Source organism: Syngnathoides biaculeatus, chromosome 20 (assembly GCF_019802595.1).
Source record: "Syngnathoides biaculeatus isolate LvHL_M chromosome 20, ASM1980259v1, whole genome shotgun sequence".
Lineage (NCBI taxonomy): Eukaryota > Metazoa > Chordata > Actinopteri > Syngnathiformes > Syngnathidae > Syngnathoides > Syngnathoides biaculeatus.
Window position 1 is genome coordinate 15,759,615 of NC_084659.1, and position 19,361 is coordinate 15,778,975.

Below are 19,361 nucleotides of genomic sequence, written 5' to 3' on the forward strand. Positions count from 1 at the left end.
AGTTTGAGAGTGGGGGTGTCAACCGACCCGTTTGGATCAGGGCGAGCGCCGAGTCGACTTTTTAGCGGTCATCATTCTGCTGGACGCGGTAACCGGGACCGGTGTTGTTCTAAATCCGCCGCAGGGCAATGGAAGGGGGCAAGTTGAGGCAACTTGTGTTCTGTGATGCTTCTTAACTAAAATTTTCTAAATAAATGACTTTGCAGATGTTAAAACTGAAACAACAACAAGCATCGCCTCCTTGGCTAACTTCTTGTCCCGTTAGGAGTCGCCACAGGGTGTCATCTCAGACGACCGCACATTTGCTTGGCACAGTTTTACGGCGGACGCCCTTCCCGTCGCGACCCCCTCTGCATTTTAGCCGGGGAGAGAAACTAACACCACCTGGTATTGCCAGGCGGTCTCCCACCCAAGTACTAACGAAGGCCAAACCCGCTTCGCTTCCGAGATCTGACGAGATCGGGTATGCTCAGGGTAGCATGGCCGTAAGCCCCTTGGGTAACTTCAGTGTACATGGTGATATTGTTGTATGTAATACAATACGGCGCATATCCCTCCCACTGAGCAGCAACACTCACATTCCCGATAAACATAATGATTTTTAGCAATGGGGAGCCCAGTATTACACGCGTGACGTGGCGTCGCACCACAACAAATAATAGCGTTCTCTGAGTGAGCTAGCGGGGTGTCACGTCAATAACGTTCTTGAAAAGAAAAAAAAACCCAATAATTAACGCGACATTTACTTTCCTTTTGATGTTATCTAACCGATTTCAGTAGTCCTGTGCGCCGTCAATATTTAGTTGTGAAGTCAACAGAAAATGCAATTCCCTTATTGATTTTGGTTAAAAAAAAAAAAAAAAATGAAAAACTGACCTTGACCACTTTCTCACCTCCATTATTGAGTCCTGTACAGGATATGTGAGCTCCAATGAATAAAGTATGTACAGCGCGTGTTCATTGTTGCGTGACGGAGTGAAAGTACCGCGCGCAAGACGGAATGGCTGCCTGTGCAGCTGAGGGATATCTTCCAAAACCTGAATGCTAAGCAGTGGAGTGAAGACCTCCTCCAAGGCCAAACTGTTTACGAGGCTTCATGAGATACAAGATAGAGCAATTAGTCTATTTAAATTATCCATACATCCATTATCTACGGCTTTTCCGGGTAGGGTCACGGGGCAAGTAGCTTCAGCAGGGATACCCAGACTTCCCTTTCCCCAGCCACTTCTTCCAGTTCTTCCGGAGGGATCCCGAAGCGTTCCCGACATAGTCTCTCAAGCGTGTCCTGGGTCGTCCTCAGGGTCTCTTTCCGGTGGGACATGCCCGGAACACCTCACCAGGGAGGCGTCCGGGAGGCATCCGAATCAGATGCCCCAGCCGCCTCATTTGGCTTAGCGGCTCGACACTGACGCCTAGAAATTCTGCCCATAAAAGTTATGAACAAAATCGGTGACGAAGGGCAGCCTTGGTGGAGTCCAACTCTCACCAGAAACAAGTCTGACTTATTGCCGGCAATGCGGACCAAACTCTGACAGCGGTCGTACATGGACCGAACAGCTCATATCAGGGTGTTCGGTACCCCATACTCCCGAAGAACCAGGACTCCCCAATGGACACGGTCAAATCACTTTTCCTTTTCAAGAAGGGTGAGCGGAGGGTGTGTTCCAACTATAAAGGGATCACACTCCTCATCCTCGCCGGTAAGGTCTACTCAGAGGAGGGTTCATCGGGAAGTCAAGTCTCTGATTCAGGTGGAGCAATGTGGGCTCCAGTGGCGGGCCCTGAGCAAGCTCCAGCGACCAGCCACGAGCGAGCACTGGGTGCCGGCGACCGCCCACGAGCAAGCTCCGGCGGCGAGCGAACTCCGGTGGCGCTCCCTCGTCAGACTCCGTGTCATTCCCGTCCAAAGAACCATCCGAATATTCAACATTTACAGCCACAGGTTGAAATCTGTTTGGAAGTATTCCCCGTACTCCCGAAGAAGCCCTGCAGAACTCCCCGAGGGACACGATCAAACCCCTTCTCCAGGTCCACAAAACACATGTAGACTGGTTGGGCGAACTCCCATGTACCCTCGAGGATCCTGACAAGGGTGTACAACTGGTCCACTGTCCCATGGTCCGGAAGAAAATCACATTGCTCCTCCTTAATCAGAGATTCGACTTGCCGACAGACCCTCCTCTCCAGTACCCCTTAGTAGACCTTACCCTATTTAAATCACCTGTTCATTTATCCTATATACATTTTTGCTTAATTGTTAAAAATATATACAGTGACAATAAATAAGGTATCTTCATTTAGTTATGTCAGTGAGTCATTGTGACAGAACACATTTCTGGTGTTTAGATTATTATTATTATTATATGGCAGTAAATCCATACAGCAATGAATGCATCAAGTTTTTGTGCCATTTTTATTTGTTGGTGTGGCATATTTCAGTTGCAAAGTATGTACCTTTTTCTCAAAAAAGAACGGCAGCATGTTTACACACAACCGCTAGTGCTAGCACTAGCTTGCTAGGATGCGTACTGTTTTCTTGCCTGCTTGTAAATCACAACGTATTAAAACGATGTGAGCATACCTCAAGCTAGCCTTACACAAATGTCCTATCCAACACACGCCCTCCCCCAAACACATACACACATTTTCTTCTTCTAATACAATCGTAACGAGTCACTCGCGTTGTCATCCCCATGATCACGAGTGTATCCCGTCACATCGAAGTCGACAGAATATGATCGCAAAAAACGGGGATGTGGTGGTAATCAGAAACACGAGATTTTATTGCAGTTGTCTGACATCGGGGAATCGTGACAGGAAGTTAGTCTGATTTACCCTCTCGGCCATCTTGTCCCTCCCATGTCGGCGACATGTTTATTGGCCGTCAGATATTTACAGTTCTACATCAAAAGAGACACGAGAAACCTAAAAATAAACTCGTTTTTGTCTTGAAATGTACTCAGCACAATGGCAACACGGGGTTAATATATTTTCCGAAGTCATTGATCGAATACAGACATTACAGCTGAGCAACCGATTAGCATAAAATACTCATGATCGGCCGATACCAATACCACCGATCAAATCGGCATCAAGTTTTGGCTGGAAAAGGGGAAAAATGCGGTTTTACAACAGTTTTGTTTGTAGGCTAGCTTCTTTATGGTCGAGGCTGCGATATCGTCAAGAGCCGAATCCTGCCAAGTGCCTTGCTGATAAACAAACACACAGTGGGATCAATACATGACTTCCGGCTCAGGCTTGGCAGAGGTAATTATTGGAGCGGGCCTGTCAAATGAGTATACAAGGGATGTTGCAATGTGATTCCGGAGTCTTCGGAAGTTGGAACTCCTCCTAAACACACAAGGTTCCCCGGTAACATCACTGTCAAGTTGACCCCCCGCTTCTGTACTTAAAGTTAGTTTCCCTCTGATAAAATTCAACTTCAAACCAATAACATTCAGAGCTCTGCGGTCTTTTCAAAGTCGGCACATCTGTGGCAGAACGCAAAAACTGGCCTTTCTTGACTTATGCTCAACTGCAAGACTAAAGCGTTTGCTGATTTGGTCAACCGGTCTGCAACAATCTGGGCATATTGGTGCAACAACGGTGCATCCTTTGGCATGTTCCAGGCGCTTATGACGGTCTGGTGGCAGAGTCTAGACATATACATACTTAGGTCAATATGCCATTAACAAAATCTCGACAACATTTAGCATGTTAGCATTGGAGCTACCGATGTGAATCGTTTCAAATTTACAAAATTAATTTTTCCCTACATTTACTTCCAATTGACCGTTCCAACTGGCGATCTCAAGCTCCGCCCCCTTAGCTAGTGTACATTTGCCATGTCCAACAAGCTTCCAAAATGGCGACTGAACAGAACAGGTTTGAAGTCGATACTCTAACGCGTTGTCCAGATAATATTGCGGTATGTTTTTTTTTTTTTTTTTACCAAATGCATCAGACTTAGTCCAAGAGAGTTCTACAGAGAGGTCTCAACTATTTCACGATAGGACATGTACACGGAATTAAGATTTTGGACGGAGCAGGACGCAATGTCAGAGTTAAAGCGAAACGTTGGCAATCGATGCAAAAACGTTTGACGCCTCACAAACTTCATATTGAAATCCAACAGGATAGAATAGTGGAATCGTACTGCACCTGTAAAGCAGGGTGTGTAATTTTTACTTGGAAAGATCACGAGTAATATCATTGTCCTCTTCATAAGTGAGTTATATGAGTGTGTGTGAGTTATAATAATCAAACTCAGAGGAGTTACTTCTCCCTCACTTACCTTCGAACATACAGTTTGTTGATATTGTTCTCATTTAGTTGTACGTGCGCTCTTCCGCTAGCCTTAATCCATCGTAGACACTTCGTGTGTTTTAAGCTTTGGAAAAGGAATCAAGTGGGCCCCTTGTAACCTAGCAGGGTATCGTTCATCAGAATTGTTCATTCCCCAAGCGCATCTGACCATTTCCTCCGTAACATTAACTTTTCCAAGCGCACACTACTGACAACCAGCATTGCTTGACAGCGAGAGGGGCGTGTCAAGCCAGAGGTTAAGACAATGCGGCTATCCGATTGGCTATTATTGTACGGGTGATTGACAGGTTGGAAAGGTCCATTACCACATTCCTTGACCGATTCAAATTATTTTAAGCGTCAAACTTTTCAACCAATCTTGTACACTGCTCCCTGTTCCCCAAATTTCACTCACAAACGAGGCTTTCAAAATTGCGAGAGTCAGCAAACTCATTCACAATTTCTCCGGCAATTGCAAACTGCCCCCTCTAAGAGAGGTTAATCATTCATAAAACCTAAAAATTCATAACCATTCCGATCATGGCAATTCCATCACATTTTATTATACTCACAGAATGAACTAAATGAAAATTGTTCCGTTTTGAAATATTGCCCAGTAACCGCATGTATGTCACCTTGAAATGATCCTAATTGTGAGTTCATGAATAAAGAATACAAATGTAATAAAATACAAAATAATGTAGTCGCTACGCAAAAACTCAAGTGACATTCTGCTACGTTGTGGCCAAATTAGGTCAGCGTTCCTCCATCGTTTTCGGTCCTCGCCCTGCTTTAACTGCGAGCTTATCAGGGCTGCGAGCCTGCCGCTGCGACCGCTCAGTACAAGGAAACCTGTCAGTTCAAGCCGGCTCAACTCGTCTCCGCCTAATACCTGCTCCTGTAACACGCCGGCAGCCTTAAACACGAAACCGCAGTAGCTCTCGAGCCGGTCGACGAAACGAGCTGGTAGCAGCCAGTGTACTTTATCGCTAACTCTTGACAGCATTCTGGCAGCAACAAAATCACTTTAGCGAGAACAGGGCCAGACCGCGAGAAGCTGTGATCTGATTTTATGCTGCACATGTTGCGGAGAAAGGAGGTGCTGAGGAATTGAATGCCTGCAGCGCCGCATCTCATCCAGCAGCCTGCCATGGATGTTCTTCCTTCTTTGACCTGTTTCTCTGCACAACCCGGCAGTCTCATCCACATGGTGAAAAGAAAAAGAAAAAATGGCGCACCTGATTTAGTAGTCTCTGCTATGCTAACTGACACTGTGTGAAATATTAGCCAAATATTCAGCCGCTCCAGTTTGATGCGGTGTGCCGGTACACCCCCATAGCCAGATGCGGCCACACACATTAGAATAGGAATCAGAATCAAATTGGGATTCTTTATATTATTCAGAAATAATAGTGGAACAAATGAAACATGCACTTTATTTGGAAAACAGAACTGGAACGAGCGTATTTGGTTGCTGCGTTTGCCTCAGGAAAAGGATTTCTTTTTTTGGTGTGGTGTGGCAGAGAAATATGTAGAATAGTACAGGACATACATGAGGGCAGCAGAACAGTGTTGAGGTGTGCCGTCGGTTTGACAGAAGATTTTAAGGTGGAGGTGGGACTGCATCAGGCATCCGCTCTGAGCCCCTTCCTCTTTGCTGTGGTCATGGATAGACTGACAGATGAGTTTAGACTGGAATCCCCTTGGACTATGATGTTCGCAGATGATATTGTGATCTGCAGTGAAAGCAGGGAGCAGGCGGAGGAACAATTAGAGAGATGGAGGCACGGACTGGAAAGGAGAGGAAAGAAGATTAGCCGAAGTAAAACAGAACATATGGGCATGAATGAGAGGGGCAGAGGAGGAAGAGTGAAACTCCAGGGAGAAGAGATGGCGAGGGTGGACGACTTCAAATACTTGGGGTCAACAATAAAGAGCAATGGTGAGTGTGGTAAAGGAAGTGAAGAAATGGGTCCAGCCGGGGTGGAACATTTGGCGGAAGGTGTCTGGTGTATTATGTGACAGGAGAGTCTCCGCCAGGATGAAGGGCAAAGTTTATAAAACAGTGGTGAGGCCGGCCATGACGTACGGATCGGTGGCACTGAAGACACAACAGGAAGCAGACCTGGAGGTGGCAGAAATGAAGATGTTGAGGTTCTCGCTGGATAGGATTAGAAATGAGCTCATTCGAGGGACAGCCAAAGTCTGATGTTTTCGAGACAAGGTACGAGAGAGGAGACTTCGATGGTTTGGACATGTCCAGAGGTGAGAGACTCTTAATTAGATCGACGCTATTGGTGGAAAGGTGCCGAGGGTGGAGCTGCCAGGCAGAAGAGTGAGAGGAAGACCAAACAAAAGCTTGATGGATCTTGTCAAGGAAGACATGATGACACCGGGTTAGATGGAAAAAGATAACATGCTGTGGCGACCCCTAACGGGACAAGCCAAAAGGAGAAGACGACGACGACTGTGAATTACTTCACCCAGAATTCCTCACTGTCAAGTTGTCTTTAACTCCCTCGGTTCTTTGCCCCAACTCAAACGTTCCTCTTTTCACAGTTTGTTGATGGTTCAGGTGGTTAGAGGGTGGTTGAAGGGTGATTCCGTTGAAAACCTTGAACAAAGAAGCACATTGAACGCATTGCATTAGTTTTTGAATCGGTCATCAAAGTATTCAAAAATAAGAAAGTAAAAAGTAAATAAGCACCAGAACTGATTGAATAAACCAAACAAAAGCAACCACATTGTCTCCATGAATACTTTAGATTAATTCAGAAGTTAGAGAAACACGAAGAGCATAACTTGTAGCTGAAATGACACAAATTAACCAATTAGCATCCAAGTCCTTTCCCTACTAGTTGCGTCTGACCGGAAACTGAGGGGGTGCCTTTGGGTTTTTTTATTTGCTTCAGTTGTTTGTTCGTGATTTATTCCTTTTGCTGGTAGGCTTTCTTTGTTCCGCACAAGCTCACATGCTGTCTGTGAGCAATATGGTCGCCCCGAGCCTCTGACGGGAATTTTGAAGAGTTGCGTGATTGAGGTTTCCCTACTGGAAATCGAGTGGAGTCAGTTCAAATAGACTTGGCAGTCAACAAAATTTTGCTTGTGTGATTTTTTTTTTTTTTTTTGCAGCGTCGCATCGTTCCATTCTCTTGTCAGAATAAAGTAAGGTGTATATTAATCTTTGATTCGTTGTGATTCAAATCTGAAAATTTTGATTCTGCGTTTGCTTTTCCGCCGGACTTAAATTCACCATCGAGTGACCACCAATTTGATCGTAGCCCATATATATATTTCGATATCAATGTCCGGTCAGTGTCAGTCGTACCAGATCTGTGTAAAAGGATGACGATTTGCACAAACGTGCACGAATGATTCGAGTCTCAGCTCGACTTTTTCGTTGATCATGAAAAGACTCCCGACAATTTGAGGCCATAATCCACCCCATTAAGATTCCCATTCCCTTTGTCCTTTAAGGACAAGCTATAATGGCCCCAAAACATCTATTTAGGCACGTTTATTAGAGGGGTGTACGCCATGAATGTGACCTCATTTCATCCCGGGCTGCGGCACTTTTGATTAGCGACATAAAAAAAAAAGTTTCTTTTGTTAGGGTGAGTGCTTTGCAGCTAAGAGGGGAAATACTCGAAACTTTTCCTGTTCACAGTAGCCCACTTTAATTGTACACGTGTTGAGCAAACAATGAGTAAAAGCAAAAGAAGAAGAATGCAGAACAATCTTTCATATGAGACGGAAGAATCTCAGAGTTAGGTTATCGAAGCACAAAAGCCGAGTTGCATTTTATTGTGTTTTCTTTGTAAAGGCACAACAGATTCTCTCACCTGTGTTCAATGGCAGTTTCGTTAGTCCCGGACTAATCTGTAATTCTTGATGGAATGAGGAATTAAGGGTCAGAGATTCAGATCATAAAACTCCTGTAAACTGCTAATTTCCGTTTTCATGGCAGTAGCTTTGTTTACCGAATCAACTGGTTCTCATTAGAGAAGAATCTATGTGCCTGCACCATGCCTCTCCACCCCTGGAGTCGCCCAAAGTCTCGAACCCCCAAGTACGAATGAGTAGGAATGGATTCCGCCCATCCGTAATCCGAAAATCCTCATGAAGTATAAGGGCATCGAAAGAGCGATCCTGAACTACGCGGCGCCCGTGTGGACACCCAACCTGAAGCCAACTCACTGGGACTCGCTCCAGGCAGCTCAAAACACTGGCCTTCGAACCGCCACGGGCTCCTAAAAAATGGCTTCCATCGATGACCTACACGCCGAGTTGAAACTCGTTCCGGTAACCAAGCACAATGTGATGCTAACGGAACAATACGCGGTTCAGTGCTAACTCGCCGGACATCCTAATCACGAGATGACAAGGCAAGAAGCGTGCCTCAGAGCATTGGACAAAACCGTCAGATATCGAGCCATCGATCGAGCAGTACATTCGTCGGCCGGTCGGCGATGCAGAGGACTACGGGCACGGCCTCTCGGCGAGCCATCGAACTGCCGTAGCCGACGGGGTCACCAGCTACATACCCAACATCGCGTTGGGCGGCTTCCCGCCTCTGGTAGCCGATTCCGAAAGACAACTCCCGCGGCCCGTGAGATCGACGCTATCGCAACTCTGTTCGGGCTGCCCATTGTGTGACGTCAATCCCCCCGATACACATAATATCTCTTCACCCGTGCTCAAAAACCGAACACGCTGACGGTGGAGCACGTGTGGAGCGCCCCTTCCGACGTGACTCCCTTTCTGGACCGTGATACTGAATAACGACCGTCATACTTTGCTCCAATAACCGAATCAACTAAAATTGTGTTTTTCTGGTGTTCCTCGATCAGGTTTTCATAAATACGAAACAACACCCTCACTCACTGACAGAGCACAAATACATGTTCTCTGTAAAATACAGCCGCCCTCGTCGTCGGGTCACCCCATTGTTCATTTCTTGACGGCGGAGCTTAAATCCATTTGTCTTGCACCGAGCGCCTCCTTGACCCCCGCGGATGGAGATTAATGAATAGCTTTAGTGGCGATGAAGCCTATCAGGCTCTCCTTCAGCTAATAGTGAAAGTGTTTCACATAGCCAATTACGTCGTCTGCGTTACGCTCTGTTTTGATTCTAACCATGCTTGTGTTGCGGTGCAAATATCAGAACTTTTGAGGCAGCGCCGGATACATCTCAACCATTAATCATTAAAAAATCTAGCTCTGCAATGAAAATCATTTATTTTCAAACTTCAAGAAAAAAAAATGCCTTAACAGTTTCAGCCTCACGCCGTTCTGCGTCAATCTTCTCGATGTTTGAGCGTGCGTCACTCTGCCGTTAAACACTGACATCCATACACTGGAAACTACTTGATTACAGGGTACAGCGTGTACACTAGCACTTGTGGCCCATTAACACTCTTTGCCAGTTGGTAGCCATCTTTTTTTCTTCTCCCTCAAACGCTTTGCTCCACATGAGTCATTCTACAAACAAAGGAAGTCAAACAGATTGAAATGCAGTCGATAAAGGAAAATCACATGCGCAAAATGTAAACGTCAGTCCGTAATCGCGATCTGGACCTCGAGGGTTCTCATCGCTGGCTGTTGCATTTGGGGGCACTCTGTAGTCGAGACGGAGTGGCGTGTTGGGTTTACGGCGAGGCTGCAGCCGATAAATAATGGAGAAGGAACAGTGTCAGTCGGGATTGCTAATTCTGGGAGTCTGCGATTAATCCCGTCAGTAAACAAAGCTGAGGGTACCGCTTTTTTGGAGAACGGATATTAGATAGCAATAAAGGGTCCTCTAACAACTTTTCCTGCCGGCGGCGAGCCCCCTTGTTCTCGCCACCGGCAGGATCATCTGACCTCGGGGCGGCGATCGCGCGACCCCACGCTCTGATCAGGCGTGAAGGGAGCGGGAGGCGGGAGAGGCTAATTAGCCGTGCCGTTCGTTTTTGTGCGCTCGGGTGAGCCGGATGCAGTGCGCAACTTTGAAGTCATTCTTCGTTGTTGACCTCTTAAACGCCGAGCCGACAATCGTCGTCCACCGTGCTGTTAGTGGCGATAACGTGGCTGGTAAACCACCGTGAAACATGTTTTACGCTTGAGTACATAATCGTAGCTCACTACGTATTTGCAGGAGGAGAGAGTGAGCGTAGATGAAAAGAGCAAAAAGTGCCCACCATAAAAATCTTTATAGTTGTATTAATTTCTTCTTCTTTCCTTTCGGCTTGTCCCATTAGGAGTCACCATAGCGTGTCAACTTTTTCCATCTTGAGTCTATCTCGTGCATCTTCCTCTCTAACACCAACTGTCCTCATTTCCTCCCTCACAACATCGGTCAACCTTTTCTTTGGCCTTCCCCTCGCTCTTTCGCCTGGCAGCTCCATCCTAAGAACCCTTCTACAAAAAACTCACACTCTCGCCTCTGGACATGTCCAAACCATCGAAGTCTAACCTTGTCTACAAAACATCCAACTTTGGCTTTACCTTGAATGAGCTCATTTCTATGAACTTTGCCCTTCATCCTAGCGGAGACTCTTCTGTCACATAAAACACCAGACACCTTCCGCAAACTATTCCATCCAGCTTGAACCCGTTTCTTCACTTCCTTACCACACTCACCATTGCTCTGTATTGTTGACCCTATTTGAAGTCGTACGCCCTCGCTATCTCTTCTCCCTGGAGCTTCACTCTTCCCCCACCGCACATATACTTTGTTTTACTTCGGCTAATCTTCATTCCTCTCCTTTCCAGTGGATGCCTCCATCTAATTGTTCCTCCGCCTGCTCCCTGCTTTCACTGCAGGTCACAATATCATCTGCGAACACTATGTTCCAAGGGGATTCCAGTCTAACCTCATCCGTCAGCCAACCCATTACTACCGCAAACAGGAAGGGGCTCTGCGCGGATCCCTGATTCACTCCCACCTCCAACTTAAATTCTTCAGACACACCTACGAAACATCTCACTGCTGTTCAGCTGCCCACATACATGTCCTGTACTATTCTAACATATTTCTCTGCCACACCAGACTTGTGCATGCAGTACCACAGTTCCTCTCTTTATCGTTGTATTATCATAGACTAAAAATACATCAGTAATTATGATTCTATAACAAAATCATCATACAAAATAATGCCGAGAAATAAATATTCCAGATTTCATTTTGGGGAAAAAAATCCGGCACAATATGCATACCCCAAAAAATAAATTATCCTAATCCTCGTAGTTGATTTCGGTTATTGTAATCCTTGATTCTACACCGTCCCACTCCAGTCCTGCGGGTGGCAGTAACCCTCATTCTGCCAGCAAAACAAGTGATTAAGTCGGGTCCGCCTTTCATATCGAACCCTCTGCAGACTTGCTAAAATGAATGCAAACAAATAAGTGAAATTGAAAAGCAAACAGCTATAAACAAATCTCCTTGCCAAAGGTAATGAATAGTGAGTCACTGTTTGCTTCCAGTGTCATGTCTTGAATTATAAAACTCGCCTTTGCGTTTGTTGCCAACTTTCAAGGTTAGCGGCTCGGCGAGATGAGTTCCCCCCCCCCCCTTCCCCTCCCCCCGCAAACAGACGTGGTACTTTCCATTTACAGCCGGATAGAATGTCATCTGTGGATTAATCCTGTTGTCCTAAATTAAGAATGGCACTTTCTCCCGGTCGGTCTTTCTTTTTGTCATCTTTATTTTCTTTTTTAGGTGGGGGGGGGGGGCAGTGTAGTCGCTCGCTCACTCCTTAGGGAGCCCTAATCAATTGACTTGCAAGCCATTGCTGCTGTCATTTGAATGGAATGCCGGGCCGCCCCCCCATCAGGCCCATCGCACCAAACGGTGATGCAAGACTCATCAGTGTTACTGTCTCAGCGGACGTTTATAGGCCCAAGTAGCGCGAGTGCAATCACGAGTTTGTGTTTATTGCTCACCTGTTGTCAGAAGGAATGGCAGATCCAGCGTGATTTACGAGTTTAATTCCTCTACCTGCCCTTTTGATGGGCCATTGTACAGCCACACATGCCCCGGTCTACATGGATGACGTGTTAACGACTCATAAACGTTGACGAACGGCCTCTGCTTATCTTATCCGGGAGTCCCGCCTTTTACCTCTTCCTTAAAAAAAAAAAAAAAAAACAGCAGAACGGATTTTGTTTTTGTTTTTTTTTTGCAGAAAAACTCGGATCCCAGCTGCAACAATTCGCATTTCATTGCTATTCATCCTCATGTGGCCGTCATTTTTCATGGCTAAGTGTCATGAGTAAGGCTTGGGCGTGGCCAGGCCACTGCTCTGGGCGGCGACACCTGATCCTGTTTTGAATCCCGCCTAGCCTAGCGTTTCTGTGCCTCTGCCTTGTCGGACTGCTGCACCGTGTATGACCCAGTTTCGGAGAATAAACCACATTGAACATTATGCCTCTGCCTGGAAGTCCTGAATTTGGGTCCACCCACTGAGCAAATTGAGATAATTTTCCTCACTGACAATGCGTACCTTGTGTTTTGTTTTATCATGTTTGCAAAATCCATTGTTGAAGGATAAAAGGACTCAATTTGCCTTTTTCTTCCATCGTGGGGAAAAAAAAAGTCTGTTTTGTGTGTGTGTGTGTGTGTGGCTTACTTTTGGGCAGCACTCCATCTCGTGCAGTAACCTCAGAGTGAATTCTGACGGCGGTCCACCGGGAAGCACTTCCCCGCCTGGGGAAGCAAAGAATCCTTACATCCCTCTTAATTAAAATATAATTTGGGTTTAGTCCCATCTGTGAAGTTGCCTTTGATGGTTCTTTTGTCAATTAAAAGTAGCTCCTCCGCAAGATTACGGGGCGCTCATTACAAGCAGGTTATTCTCAAGGACACAGCAGTTCTGCCTTTTCAAGAAAAAGAGCTGTCGCCTGGATTTGGAGATGAACTTGTAAAAGGAATTAGATTTCACACTTGGCTTTTATAGAAGTCTTCTGGCAAGTCTCGAAAGAGTCTCGACGGCAAGTCAATGCCGATCTCTCGAAGACGTCTCGGCCTCTGCGTGTACCGGATGTGGGATTTCTCAGTCCTGGGATGCGCATCTGCAAGTCTTTAGTAGTTCGCTTCCTGCACTTACGTAATTCTGAAAACGCCGGCATGAATATTTCACAATAAAACAGCTTTTAGACTGTTTTTTTTTTTTTTTTTTTTTTTTTTAAATCATAAAAAAGTTGCGGCATGCTCCTGGTGGGATTGATAGAAAGCAAAAGCGCTAATGTTCCTTTCTAGTCTCTTCTCGAGAATTTTGGGCCGGAAGATTACACTTGTCAGGACATCGAGCCGCGGACTGGAGAAATTCAGTGACACAGCTCAGCAAAGTCAACCCCATCCCCCCCCAAAGTATTAGAGGAGTTAATCTTCTGAATGCTCACGGATATCCCTTCTGTTATTAACTACGGTACTCTTTATTTAGTTTGTTCAGTCCGGGTGTAATTGTTCTCTCTGAGTTTTTCCCGTGAAAAGCTGTTCAATGTTAAATTTGCAGATGCAATATAGCTAATTCCCCTTTTGGCCCAGAATAAACAGCATGCAACGATGTACGCCGACACCGCGGCAACAGTGAATACTTGCGGTAAGACGGTGAGATATAACACTCAGCCTCTTGACATCAGTCACCTTGCAGCTCCGGCGCTTCCTTTTCGAGTTGGCCTGACATGAAAGCGCAGATTGAGATGGAAATTGACGGGATCAGATGGGGATCAATTATTAAGTCGGCCGTTTGAGGGTCGTGACGTGTGTCCTCGTGAGCAGAGAGAGAGAGAAAGCTTTCCTGTATGCATATGACGGAGGCAACAGACTTTATGAAAAAGATTTGTGCAGTCAGGTGGGTAACAAAACAAGCCTGGCGCTGCCGCGATTGACAGTTTATTTAAGAGGCCATTAACTTTACATACGCCGCTTTGAAAAGACACGCGCGTGAAACACTTTAAAGCCCCACGGCGCTGTTGCCTCACATCCGCCACTCTGACAACACATCACATTCGGGCAAACAGTCCTCTCATGAAAACATTGAACATTTATCGGCAGATTATTTCAAGAATGAAAGGTCGCCGTTGATATTTATGCCTCGACTCGCTCCGTTAATAGAGCCCGCGGAAACTCCGAGGACTTGACTGATTGACCTTTGGAAAACAGGGCTCGTCTCGTGGAAGGAGTGCATATTAAATCACCGAGCGGTCGCGCGTTAATCATATACAGTGTACAGTGGTGGGCCCATTGAGGGAGGAGGGGGGCGGGGGTCAGTAGTATTTAATTCAGGAAGTTTAAGTATCGGGCAAAACTTGTGTGGGGGTCATCATGTGGATTATTCATGTGGTTTGGGGGCAGAAAGGAGTGAACTATGTTTAGGAAGGTTAGAGGCTCGGCGAGATCAGTCAACCGACGATGATGACATTTCCAAAGTGGCTGAGCACAAACCAGGAAATTTTCTGAAGTAAATTAGGAGTATCTACGACGATGGATGGATGTGAAGTGGATGTTTCTCAGATTTATCCTCATCCGATGAAGAAATTGCAGTATCGGTTGATCGGGAAGACGGAGGAATACTCCCAAAGAGATTTCAACCTCCATGCATCCATTATCTACCGGTTTTCCGTGTCGGGTCGCGGGGGAAGTAGCTTCAGCAGGGATACCCACACTTCCCTTTCCCAGCCATTTCTTCCAGAATCTTCTGGAGGGATCCCGAGGCGTTCCCAAACCAGCCGAGAGACATAGTCTCTCCGGTGTGTCCTGGGTCGTCTTCGGGGTCTCTTTCCGGTGGGACATGCCCAGAACACCTCACCAGGGAGGCGTCCGGGAGGCATCCGAATCAGAAGCCCCCTCATCTGGCTTCTCTCAATGCGGTGGAGCAGTGGCTCGACACTTACTCCTAGAAATTCTGACCATAAAAGTTATGAACAAAATCGGTGACAAAGGGCAGCCTTGGTGTAGTCCAACTCTCACCGGAAATGAGTCCGACTTTTTGCCGGCAACGCGGACCAAACTCTGACAGCGGTCGTACAGGGACCGAACAGCTCATATCAGGGGGTTCGGTACATTGTTAATCTAAACCACCAGAATTTTGAATTTTGGGCTCATTACTTTTTGAGGGCCCCACATCCAAAAATATGCTTATGTGATACCCTAAACCCAACAGTTTTGCTGTACTGGAACAGATATGAAAACAAATATTGGCACCAAATTACCCTAAAGGAGTCCTGAGATTGTCCATCAACCAAAAAGCATAAAGTGCAACCTCCACGGAAGGAAGTCTCGGCACCCCGAGGGATCTTTCAAGTCGATTAGTTCTTCTGACTCTGATCGCAACATCAAACCGCGGAGGGGGCTATCGCAGGGACTGAGTTATACCACAAATTACCTGCTTGCTCGTTTGTTCTCCTTTGAATCACTCTGGAATGTCAAAGGTCGCTGCCAATTTTTTCCTTTTTTTTTTTCCCCCCCCTTTTGACATCCAGCTGGGTTATCACACGAAGGAAAGGCCTGGCGAGTCAGCAAGAAGTTGATTTAAACCACCAAGCACCAGCACCGCCAAACCGGGGCTCAACTTTCATTAGCCGCTGCCATTATTCGCTGACCGCTGTCTGACAGGATGCCATTGTGGGGTATCGGATTTCAAAGCGGCTCATCTTTCATATCCAATTTCTTTTCCCTCTCAATGAGAGCCTCTCTCTCTCCCGTCAAATTCATTTTGCAGTTTGATTACCGATCGCATTTTGCGGCCGATTTCTAATCCGGCCACCCCAGCCCCTCTCATTTCTAGACCGAGATCATCTGCAAGCTTCACGCGCTCGCTCGTAGATTGCGCGTGCCTCTCTCAGCAACGCGCACGTTATATAAATTTGCTACTCAATTAATCAGCCGGCATCAGTTCTATGAATGCGTCGATTTTCAACTTCGCATAATACAATGATTGTTTATTACCGTAGGACTTAATTACGCGAGTACGTGAATTAAGATTGAATTAGCGCTGCGATACAAACAGATCTAATGGCACGTAGGAGAATTGTGAGGCTGCAATGCCACATAATCAGTGGTGTCTGCAAAATCCTTTGGGGGCGGGGGCTGTTGAAATGAGTTTTAGTCTCAGCCTGAGCTAAAATGGTGGTTTTTGAAAGCTAGCGTATGTCTGCGGGCCAATCCGCAAGGACGTTAGGGGTCAAGATCCGGCTCTGATTACAGCTGCAGTCAGCTTTTATTCCCTGTCATTTTTCTTTTCATTTGGCAGACAGGATATAGATAAGGCAATCTGCCCGCCATCCTTTGCAGACGGTGACCTGACTGTTCCACCTGTTTGCACTGACAGAACCAAATGCGGGAAAATGGCCGACGGTAATGAGCCATTAATGATTCAAAAGCTGGCATAATGAGATGATCGTGCCCTGCCGGTGGTGGCTCGGATCTGCGCAACCCTGCGAAGGTTCGAGCGCTAAGCAGCTCAGTGCTAATTTCTATCTGGTTTAAAAGAAGAAAGCAAAAGTTTCAAGGAGACTGCAGTTTTCGGTAGCCGGGATGGATGAATCTCTTTTTGCCTTGGGTCGAGGAATACCACATAAGGACGAGCTTTGTGTTGCACGAGTTGAAGTCACGGCTTGCTTCTGAGTCACGATAAAAACAAGCATGCGAAACGGCTCGCAGTCAAGATCAGGTTGGAACTACACAAAGCATAAAGGAGCTGATTTGTATGGGTGAACCTTTGCAATCCGAGAGGCGATAAAGCAGAGATAATTCCTTTCCAAAAGCTCGGTTTGCTCGGGGAGCTAAAACACAAGCTGTCGGCATCGCGGCACACACATGGAAGGAATGCAATAAACGGCCCAGTATAGCGCCATCAACTGAGTTCCCTCATGAGGCGTGAAAGTTTTAGATTTGGAGTCACTCGGTCTTTTTCCCAAACCTTTGCATGTGATCAGCGGCAATGAGACCAGATGGAAACGTATAAGAAAGCTCCCGTCGGTGGGTATACGTCACTCGGTTTGCGCAACGCATCCCCCTCGGGGAGCGATATCAGGGTTGTTCTCTCACGGACTCCGCGCGAGGATCGGCAGGAATCAACCCGAGAGCCCGGAGCCGAGCTAACGGCGCATGAAACGCCCCAAGCCGCCTCGGTTCAGCGGTCCTCCCCTTGGGACTAAGTGAATGATGAAAGATGTGCGCGTTGGGGAAAGTCTTGGGGAACTGAACGGTAACGTCTCACGCAAAGCAGCTATAGAATTGCCGGAGACACTTTTGTTGAGCGATGAACCGAGACTTGAAAGACTTTGATCTGGAACCGAAAAAATAATCACACATCTTAAATATGTCACAGGTTGGATGCTAAACAAAAAAAGGATGTTTTGGAGAAGGTGAAACTCGACTGTGTACAGCTAGAGCAGCTTTGTGAGCGTCAGCAATATCCGTTGTTAGGGGGCTGCTCCTGCTATTAGTTCTTGTCAAGCGACATGAATTAGGAGCCATATTAGAGCGGCTTGTCAACACGGACATAAAAGCCCCGGTCTGCAGCCACACTTGAAAATGCTCAAGGCTGTGACTGCGGATTATTGGCAATGCAAAAAAAAATGTCTGCATCCTTTTTTTTTTTTTTTTTTTTTGCAGTTTCAAGGATGTTTTTTTTTGGGGGGGGGAAGGTTGGTGACGGAGACTGTTGACCGACGACACCGGAATAATGTCTTTAATTCACCCAAGGTGAAACGATGTTTTAAACAGAACAGAAAATGTGTTGAGATTGGCCCTTTCTTTAAAAATGTTTTTTTTTTCTTACCATTTTGAAGTCGCAAGAGAAAGCGCTGATGCGCTCTCGAATCTGTTCGTCAGTCTTTTTGCTTTTGATCACTGACTTTGAAAAATAATACATGACGGGGCCAACTTCCAGGAAGCTGTTGCAAAGAGAACACTGCCAGAGATATCCGAGCAGTCAACCTACAGTAAATGTAAGATACAAATACAGTGAAGGAAATAAGTATTTAAACACCCTGGTCGGTTGCAAGTTCTCCCACTTAGAAATCATGGAGGGTTCTGAAACTTTCATCATAGGTGCGTGTCCACTGTGAGAGAGAAAACTTACAAAGAAAAATCCACAAATCCCGATTTATTTGTTTGATACCGCTGCAAATAAGTATTTGAACAGCTGAGAAAAACAACGTTAATACTTGGTACAGTCGCCTTTGTTTGCAATGACAGAGGTCAACCGTTTCCTGTAGTTGTTCACCAGGTTTGCACACACTGCAGGAGGGATTTTGTCCCACTCCTCCACACAGATCTTCTCCAGATCAGACAGGTTTCTGGGCTGTCGCTGAGAAACACGGAGTTTCAGCTCCCTCCAAAGATTTTCTTTTGGGTTTAGGTATGGAGACTGGCTAGGCCATACCAGAACCTTGATATTCCTCTTATGGAGCCACTTATTGGTTTTCTGGACTGTGTTCTTGGGGTCATTTTCATGTTGAAAGACCCTGCGACGACCCATCTTCAATCTTCTGACTGAAAGAAAGAGGTTGTTCCCCCAAATCTTACAATACACGGCCGTGGTCATCCGCTCCTTAATAGAGCGCAGTTGTCCTGTCCCATGTGCAGAAAAACACCCCCAAAGCATGATGCACCACCCCCCTACTTCACAGTAGGGATGGTGTTCTTGGGATGGAACTCATCATTCGTCTTCCTCCAAACACGGTGAGTGGAACTATGACCAAAAAGTTCAATTTTGGTTTCATCTGACTACAAAGTTTTTTTCCCATGACTCCTCTGTATCATCCAAATGGTCATTGGAAAACTTAAGACGGGCTTTGACATGTGCTGGTTTAAGCAGGGCAACCTTCCGCGCCATGCATGATTTCAAACCATGACGTCTTAGTGTATTACTAGCAGTCACGTTGGAAACGGTGGTCCGAGCTCTTTTCAGGTCATTGACCAAGTCCTATGGGGTGGACAGGTTTCTTTATACAGCTAGTGACCTCACACAGGTGCGTCCGATTCAGGATCATCCATAGAGTGGAGGTGGACTTTTAAAGGCGGACTAACGGGTCTTTGAGGGTCAGAATTCTAGCTGATAGACAGG

At 46.2% G+C, this 19,361-nt stretch overlaps 1 long non-coding RNA gene across 1 annotated transcript; it reads right to left on the minus strand.

Moving 5' to 3' along the window:
- Positions 1 to 5,824: 5,824 nt before the first annotated feature.
- LOC133493531 (uncharacterized) lies at positions 5,825 to 13,309 on the minus strand. The gene is made up of 3 exons (XR_009793043.1): positions 12,915 to 13,309; positions 6,789 to 6,919; positions 5,825 to 6,041 (listed from the first exon to the last, which is right to left on the minus strand). It is a non-coding gene; the product is annotated as an uncharacterized LOC133493531 (long non-coding RNA).
- Positions 13,310 to 19,361: the final 6,052 nt, after the last annotated feature.